Below are 9,669 nucleotides of genomic sequence, written 5' to 3'. Positions count from 1 at the left end.
TCTTCACTGTAAATACAGGAAAAAATTGCACAACTAGACTCACGTCAGCCATAACTATTCTTGAGAGTGACAGAAGTTTCATCAGTATGCAGTGAAAAATCCCCTAGACATCACCTCTAGCTCTTTTCCTTGCAAATAATGGCACTCGGGAGACTTTTTGCTCTCCTGGCAGAGCAGAAGGAGAATCCTTTGCTTTTCTGATGCCTGTGAGATCACCAACAAAAAGTGACCCAGACGTATCCACAGAGAAATAACAGGAAAAAGCCCAATACACTGAGTTCAAGTCTACTCACACAGGTTAGGAAGATGGGAGCTGAGAAAAATCAGATTTTAAAAAGCTTCTCAGTAACAGGTACAACTTTCCATTTGTCCTTTCCCTTGATTTCGTACTTTACCCTTTGTTACTTATTGTCAGTTGTCTTCTAGCAGCCAAAATTACCATTGGTCTTCACCTTAGGTACTTATGACTTCCAAACTATTTCCAAAGAAAGGAGCGTACCACGAGTCACAGGCTGAGGATAGATTTTTGCATTAAAAAGCTCCAAGAAGAATAAACATGGAGAAATTACATGTTCAAGCAGAATCACATTCAGCCAAGTCAGGGTTCAGGGACGTCAGTTTTGACTGACGGTAGTACCTGAAAATCCGTTTCAAGGGCCAACAATGCAATGGGCTTACTGACGAAAAAGCTAAAAATATGGCCAGCCGCAGCTGAAGAGATGGTTTCACAAAACATGCTGACTTCCCTGCCACCAAAAGAGAGGACTTGCCGCCGCCTCCCATCTCTCCATCTGCTCCTTTGTTCTACTACCGTACTCCTGTGGCTCACCTCGCACTGCCTTAACAGTGCCTTAGAGCACTTTAGGAGCCAAGTTCACTCCCTGAGCAGGCAGGAAACTCACCCAGAAAAGCAGGTGGTGTTCCACCAGCTTCGAGAGCTCAACTGCCTTGCAGAGACAACCAGCAAGCATAAGAGGTGGCACAAGGAAGGAGGCAGGACCACGCATCGGGAAGAAGGAGAGGGAATTTGTCCATCTCCTTTTTGTGGCAGTCAGCCCGGGCTGCTAGCTCATACCCGGGTGAAACGGCACACTCAGTTTGCAGGGAGGGCTAAAAACCCCTTCACTTTTAGAAAGGACACCACCCAGGACACAGTCAGGCATCTTTTAAGGCAACTTTTAACTCCCTCTTGCACGGAGAGACTCCCTAGCTCTCTGGGAAAGGCTGCAGCTGACAGGCGTCGTTCTTTCATTCCGCCAGAGGTGGAAGCTAAAGTGATTTCAGGGAAGGGTTATAAAAGGGTTTATAAAAGTTATACCAATTTTTGAATTGTTGTTCGTGACTGGTTCCATGACATTTTCCCCAGAGAAACAGGAAGCAACTCACAAGCACTGGAGGAGCAGCAGATGGAAAAGTCACTTTCTGCACTCTCGTAGTCGTCAGGTTCAGTGAATTTGCACTTTGCCGGATTTTACTCCTGCAGAAAGAGGATTTAGCGAGTGAGTGAGCAGGTGATTTAGGGAGTACCACCGGGTCAGGTCTTTCCCGCTTAGGCAGAAAGCCTCCCCACTCCCGGCGGTTTAGGCAAAAACCCTACATTTCATCCAAGCCCTAAGCTGTAGTCTAAAAAGCCACCAGCGTGACAGAGACGGTCTGTACCAGAATCCTACAATCGGCCTTTTTTCACTCAAGTGCAGCCTACAGATTGTCTTGCCGAGTTTGTGCAGATGCTCCACAAGCACAAAGCTACAGCAGAAGGTGAGACGAGGAAAGCATTTCAGCTCTCTACCCCAACAGCCCCCAACAGCGAAGACCCTGTGTCTGATGCAGACCACAGATGTGACATCCCTCTCCATGAAAAAACAAACAAAACCAACACAGATCAGAACTTGACGCTGGAGCCACTTTACCCAGCTACCTCCTGCGGTTATTCCCCAACACGACTATACTTCCGTTCAAGAGTTGCAGTCCCCGTCTACCGTGGCGAAGCTCGCAGCAGTTCCCAAAGGCACTTCTGACCTTACGCTCTTTTTTACCTTGCTCGGTGCACCTGGACAGACAGACGTAGGCGCTGAGTGTCTCAGGACAGAACATACACGCAGCCTTCCCAGCACAGGGAGACAGTGGTGAGCAAGGCACTCCCAGCACACCACACCGCTCGCCTCTCCCAGCACGAATTCCAGAATCCCAGCACGAATTCCAGAATCCCAGCATCACAATGAAGAGAAAGGCCTTCCAGAATCACTGGAGGTCCTCTGGTCCAGCCCCCCTGCTCAGGCAGGGTCACCTACAGCAGGCTGCCCACGACCGTGTCCAGGCGGCTTTTGCGTATCTCATTCTGAAACATACTTTGACAAAGAGCAACCTGACAAGCCCAACTGCAAATGCATTTGCAACACGTGCAACAGGCCCGGCTTGTTGGTGACTCTCTCCTGCCAATTTAAGGCTTCTCTCCACCACACAAGTCAAGCAATACCACACCAGCAAAGCCTTGTCACCATTAGTTCTCTAAAACTGTATCCGACAGCTTCCTAGGTAGAAGGCACAAAATTAACAGAAGCCTGATTATGTTCGTTTCACTGTCTTAACAAAGCAAACCCCAGGCAGATCAATGCAGGAAAACCAGTTGATGCAGCAGGTGAACAAGAAGCTGTCCTCAGCAGAACAGGGTACGGTACTGTGTGCCCAAACGCCTGTGCCAGCTGCCAGCCAAGACCGATACAACCATCCAGAGGGAGCACCTGAACGACCCCGGTTAGCCATACACCCCACACAGGGCTCAGCATTCCCGACAGAATTAAGTCCCTAATTTTTATCAAACCCCCATCATTTTATCAAACATGATCAGGAAGCAATTATTAGATCTGAAAGACTGACGCCACGCTTCCTTTCTATTGGCAGAAGTTCCAGACCTGGAGTCACGGTTTATTAAGGAAGGGCAGAGAGGGGCGTGAGTAACAAATCTTAAAGATGACAAAAAGGGGAAAACATCAGACTCAGAAGACCAGAGGTTCATGGATCTGGCCGCAATGCCCGTTACTGGGAAACTCGCCTGAGCCACAGCAACGTACTGGTGCTCCCACTCCTTCCAGGCTTCCTCCGGACGGGACTCCCACGTGGCCTGTGTGCTCCGGATCCGCCACTCATTCCCAGCCAGCAGAAACTCTTCTCCCTCCTGCCTGCAATAGCCTTACTTACACTGGGTTTGGGCTTTTGTCTTGATCAGCACTTGATAAGGGAACTGACTCTGAGCAACTGGATGTGCCCACGCCAGTGCTGCAGATGAGGACAGGGACCATTTCTCAAAGGCAGAGCTGTCTTCTTTTCTTCTCAAGTTTTTAAAAGCAATGTGTCTGTGGAGAAAAAAACCAAACAGAACACCTTTGAAAAAAAATCCCAAGTCACAGATATTAAGTACTACTCCTGTATAGCCAGGAGCTGCGCTGGAAAACCCGTGATTTCAGCAAAAATCCGGTACTGGTAAACCACTCTTAGAAATCCTTTTGCTCTGAAACAGGATATTTCACCACATCATTCTAGTAAGAAACCATTTGCTACAGATAGGAGGGTTTTAAAAAAATTAAAACAGTGTGTAAACTTTGAGAGAAACTAAGGGATATTTTCAACATTTCCTACTAAAACTGTTTTCTCTTATCAGAGAAGACTTTCTAAACTCCATCGTAACATACGTTTCAATACACCATTTTATTGTATTTTTGTTGTATTTTCCCCTAGCCAAATGTGCACGAGGAAACCGCTAGCAGACCTCAGGGTGGGCTAGCCAGTGAGCAGGAGGAAAAGCCACCTCTGGAAAGATGCGGTGTCTCAGCCAGAGGTGAGAGACGGAGCCCAGAATTGGGGCACAGACGACAGCTGGGCTCAAGGCTCTGCTGATCCTCTGGGGCTCTGCAAATGTGGCTGCGTGGGGGAACCTGCAGAGTGACAGCATGCCTCTGGTGTCACTCGTGAGCTTCAACTGCAACAAGCCAGAGAGGCGGCTTTCTGTGAGCTGCCCCAGTGCAAGATGGCAGGTGGTAAAGGCACGGCCCCGTCTCTGGCAGCCTGCGTAGCCAGCCGCGTTGCTGTCGTGCATGTGTGTGGTGCACCCTCAGCCTTGCTACTGGCCTGACCTGCAAACGGGAAAGCAGCAGCCGCATCCAAGGGTCTGGGACAGAGACACCCCCAGGTCTGGGGTGCACCAGGCCGGGCTCCTGCCGCCAGGAAGGACGAAGCCCCGGCTCAGCAGATTTGTAACAACCCTTCGCTACTTGGCAGACACCGGCATCAAGCTTTAAGCTTCGCAGTATTAAGTTCACCAACGCCAAAAAGAAACCTGTTCTGTACCAGGAAGACTACGGAGAAGAAGTAAACGACTCGTGAGACCCTATGGATTGGTTTCTGCCCGTAGCTTGTTTTCCCCACCAGAAATCAACAACAAAGCTATTTACGAGTGGTTACATGGGAACTGATGAAATTGCAGCAAACAATTTTATTGAAATAACAAGCCTGAGAGTAGTGTTCCACGAGGGGAAGTTCTGATGGGGGATTAAACTGCTCGGTTATCCTCAGACATATTTGCACACCGGGCATATTCTTGCAATACGATCCATGGCTTTATCCAGTGCACTTCCAAAAGGAGAGACGAATTTTATTTCCACCGGTGGAGGTGACCAAGAGCCTCCTTTTCTTGTGGTCCTGAAAAGAAAGAGAAGTATCAAATTGATTTTTTGATTACCAACAGTATTCAGTAGAGGAAAACGTTTTGCAATGTTGGAATTACAAAATCGATGCCAAAGAATTATTTATGGGCTTCTTTGAAGATAGGGTCAAGGCAGAAAACATAGAGAAACAAGCTTCCTTTTGCTTTCGTTCCTTACCAGACTGTCCCAAGCATTCTCACTCAGTATTCGCGTGAGCTTTTTGAGCGCCCCCACGCCCTGATTTTAAGAGGCAACTCTCCCCAGACGGTTTTCCAGAAGGAACCGGAAAACACGGCCAGAAACAAGACGTTCTCTTTACTCGTCGTCTGACCCACCCTGCCTTCTATGGGGAACTAAAGACCGTAAGAGCGTGGTTTCGTAAGGTGGAATGACAGGAGAGCACGCCATCATTGCAAAGAGTAGCACCCACTTGGCCTTTCCTAGCCCCTCCCTCTTCTGGTTCCAATAGAAAACTGAACCGTGAAGTGGGGAAAACGGTGCCCAGGAGACCAGCAAGCTGGACAGGCTCGCAAAGTCAGAGCAGAACTGTACCGCCAAGTGAGGAAGAGCAAGTGAGGTGGCCAAAAGCTGAATCGCTACCGTTGTTTCTTAATGACTGCAAGCTGGCTCTGTTCAGGGGAAGAGTGGGATTCTTTCCCCTTCTCAGACACTTTTTCAAGCATTTCATGAAGAAGTTTAGCACTTTTCTCATTTTGCTCAGCTATTGTCTTAGTCATTTTCTCCACCGCCTCCGGGCCGGAGCCGTGGCGTTTGCCGGGGCCCGTGTGGGGGCAGCCCATGCCGCTGGCGGCGGTGTCCCTACGGCCGGGCCGTGGCTTTGGCCTGTATGGGCGGAGGCGTGGCTTTCGCCGGGGCCTCTGGGCGGCGCAGCCGCCGTGGGCCTGGCCGATGCCGGGGCCGGTGGGGGGCAGCCGATGCCGCTCGGGCTGGTGTCGGGGCCGGTGGCGTTGTTTGTGCCTGTGTTGCGGCTTGGGCAGTCACCTGAGTTGTTTGAGTTTCTGCTGTAGCTTTCCGTGGGGGGGTTGTCTGAATTCCTACTGCAGCTTTCGGTGGCAGGGCTGCCCGAGTTTCTGCTGTCTTCGGCTTTGGCCCCGGGGTCTGAGTAGCAACATCACATGTCACATCATACTCACTCCTGCACCGATATTTAACAATAAACCAGCCCTGCAACACACTCGGGAAAACCGACAACAGGATCACGTACGAATGAAAGTAACCTTCACTCTCGAAACGGCCCGAAGGTTTCTCATCCCGATTCTGTTACTGTCGCTTTGGCATCGTCACCGAAGGGCAAAGTCAACTTTCCCCAGGTACGACCAAGAGCGTAATGAGGAAAAGAATCCATCCCGAAAGTGTAATTAGGAAAAGCCTCCATCACGACATGCCCAAGATAGGCAGGCAGAACCGTTATCCAAGCAATTATTTTATACCTCTGAAGGCAAACCCACGCCAACGTGGCACGCTTAGACCACCGCGTCCAAACACAAACGAGAAACAGGCCATGCAATATATTTGACCGCTTAAACCCCACTGCATCCATTAACTTCATACAAAGCTCTCTAAAGGCACGATACCAGATTTCACGTAAGACCGACATGCTGTGAACTCTCTGTTCTCCCTGAACAAGCTGGAATTCAAACTATTCAGGCAATCTATCAGAGCTGCGTTCGTGCCCCACGTCGGGCGCCAATAAATCTGTCGTGGTTTTGGCCGAATTGGCCAATGGCCGGCGACAGATGCTCCCCCCCAACCTCTCGTACACGGAGAGGAGGAGGAGAGGTAGAGAGAGATTTACGAGCTTAGGAGAAACTAAACTGCTTTCATGAAATCCTAATAATAAAATAAAAAGGGAAAGAATGAAATAGATACAGTCCATACAAAACTGGACGAAGCTCCCAGGATGACGTCACCGCACAAACCTCAAATCTCAAATTCTCCTAATTCCGAGTGTTCCTGCAGGCAGGCAGGTGACGTTACAGAAGGCCTAACATAGCCGTTTAAGACCAAATGCAAGTCTGCCATTCTGATTTGCAGTTCCAGTTCTCAACGTAAGCAGTTTGAGCAAACTCTATAAAACTGCAAGTGTAATCACGGTCTGTAAAGCCTTTAACTGGAAAAATCACTAACTACAGCCCACCTTACTCCATCAGTCCACGTGGGGTTCCAGTTCTCCTTCCTGGAAGATATTCTGGGTTCCTTTGCTCGTAGAGGAGGGCGAACTGATCATCCCGGAGATGCAGAGGCGAGCTGCTAGGGGTGCGGTGCGAAGGCTGGGTCTGAGAAAGGACTCAGGAGGAAAAAAGACAAGATCCTGGGAGGGCATGTAGCCAGGACAGCTGACCCAAACTGACCAAAGGGATGTTCCATACCCTCTGCCGTCTGCTCAGCTACAAAAGCTAAGCGAGAGGAGGAGGGCTGGGGGGGCATTCCTTATTACAACGCTTGTCTCTGAAAATTACTCTGAGGTGTAAAAAGCTCTCCGTCTCCTTCAGCTGCATCACATTCAACAATGTTTATTGACAGTCAAACAACATGCTGACTATGACTCTGGAGAATCCTAGCTGTATGGACGATCGCCCGATGGATGTCCTTCACTTTATCCTGGCGTTGCCGGTGCTGCTTCTGAGGTTGGTGACTTAAGCGCACTATCTTCCACCACCTACAGTTAAAAAAAAGCCTGTTAATGCAATAGTCATTACCAAACAGACTGACTTCACACTCACACAGATGAAACTGAGGACAGTGAAATGCCGCTTTTCCTTTCAGATCACTGCTGGGTGTAAAGTCAGAAACATACAGTGTACTCTCTGCTACCGATGACAGCCTCTGTGTTTAAGGGACGGAGAAGAGAGTGTTCAGTGTACGCCATCGCGTGCCCCGTTTCTGGTATTTCTGTTCCTGACTACGATTTGCCACCACTCCTGGACAAAGTGAGCAGTTTTACAATGCGAGCTGTAGCCACAACTGGCAGAAATCATCCCATTGCAGTACTTCCTGCACTGACGACAAATGCCCACACGGCGACCCACTCTGCATCTAACAGGGTAAAAGGCAACGATGAGAGAAAAGCTGAAAGTTCCAGTCGGCAACACTTTGTCAAACTGGCCAGCCCTCACATCCGACAGCTCAACCCTGCACTTCAAGGAACCGCTTGGACTGCCTGAGACAGCACAGTATATTCTAAATAGCTCCACCTCGTCTTTTCCCGTTCCCTGTGCTGAGCAAGTATTCGTTCCTTCTAGATCCACGTGAAGATACTCGGGGTTTTACGGTGAGAACAAAAGCAGTAACCGTTACTTATTTCCAGGGACTCGGATGGTCGGGATAATTGAATCCACGTGTAAAGACCTTTGCCCAGCCCTCTAAGTTGCAGTGCTAGCCAACAACGGCAGAAGGAAGCAGCCCCTCAACAGCAGTCTCCATAGAATCAGCTTATTTTCTTGCCTCCCGCCTCGTCAAAACTTGCTAAAGCGATATATTATTAGCAACACGCCATGCTTCAAAACTAAAGTCAAGAAATACTAGTCTGCGTAAACTTTCCTTTTATGCTTACAAATCTACGAACAAGAAAGCAGTAAGCAGTTTGTCCTAAATTCAGTGAGGGCCCACAAGCCAAAACCAGGCGCTTACATCTACATCAGTACCCACCAGTTATAACGAAAGCAGAAACACCTTCACTGCACTGCTACGGGAATGACTGCGGAAGCTTTGTGACCTGCTGCCTTCTTCCCAACCCAAATTTTCCATTGACTCCCATGAGGGATTTGCGTATTCCCAAGTCCAGCCCCGTCTTCTCTACAGTGTTGTCCTAAATCCCAAAGCCGAGACGAGCTGAATAAGTGAATGCATCTAAGGTCTCTTCTTGTTCCTGTCTCTAGTGAGGGACTGGCGGGTGCTGTTGAAACCCAACTGCTTGCTCTCCTGTTTGGATCTCAACAGGTCCCATTTTAGAAACATCCTCAATTTTAGAAACATCCTGCTGAAGAAACAGCACGTTTAGCAGCTATAAAAACGACAGCATCTTTAAAATCCACCTTGTGAGAAACCGGTTTTCTCCTTCATTCCTGCCCAGGATTCTTTAATTCTGGACAATATTTTCGCCAGAAAATTTGGTCTTCGACGCACATTTCCTGCTTTAGCTTGTTTTCTTACTGGAGTTAATGGCTTTGGTCTTGAGACTGGAAAGCAAGAGGGGGAAAATTTCAGCCTGGTGTCATCCAAGTGACAGGGAATTCTCCCCTCTATTTCCCCCCGCTACAAGTTACCTTCTCTTGAGGCCAGTGCAGGCAAATGGTAAAGCTTGGCTCTCTCTACGGCCAGCTGCCTTTCAATTCGTGGAAGGATCTTGCCATATTGGGCTAATAGAGAATTTCTGGCAACTGCTCTGTCGGTCAAGCGATGATCGCCGTCGTTCTGATGAAGGAAAAGCGGAAAGCAAAACTTTAACTAATTACAAGAAGTTCCTTGCACAGACCTCTCCGTGCTATTTCGCATTAGTGAGCGGATTTCCTCTACGGAAATCCTCTACCCATCCGCACACACCGATTTCACCTGGTACTTTTAGCAAAGTGGAAGGAAGACTGGAATAGCAACAGAGCCTACAACTTGAAGTTAAAACAATGCTGGCACTCTGCAGAACCTTCTTCTGATACGCCTGTTATCACCTGCAATTTTCTGATATCACCTGCAATTTGCAAACGACTTACTACATAGCAGGCTTTCCCTTGTTCTTCCTGAAACGCCAGTGCCCTGAATATACGGGACAACTGGAAATTACCCTGGACAACATGATGTGAAGATTAAAACAAGCAAGAAAAAGCGACCTACGCACACCACCTGGCCGCATGACAGTTTTCAAATGCGGGACCTACGACTTCCAAACCACCTTAGAAGTTTGAGTCACTGGAAAACTATGATTCCAGAAAACAGCAAACGCGTCACAAATCCA

This window comes from Chroicocephalus ridibundus, chromosome 3, assembly GCF_963924245.1.
Source record: "Chroicocephalus ridibundus chromosome 3, bChrRid1.1, whole genome shotgun sequence".
Classification (NCBI taxonomy): Eukaryota; Metazoa; Chordata; class Aves; order Charadriiformes; family Laridae; genus Chroicocephalus; species Chroicocephalus ridibundus.
This window is presented reverse-complemented; position numbering follows the sequence as displayed.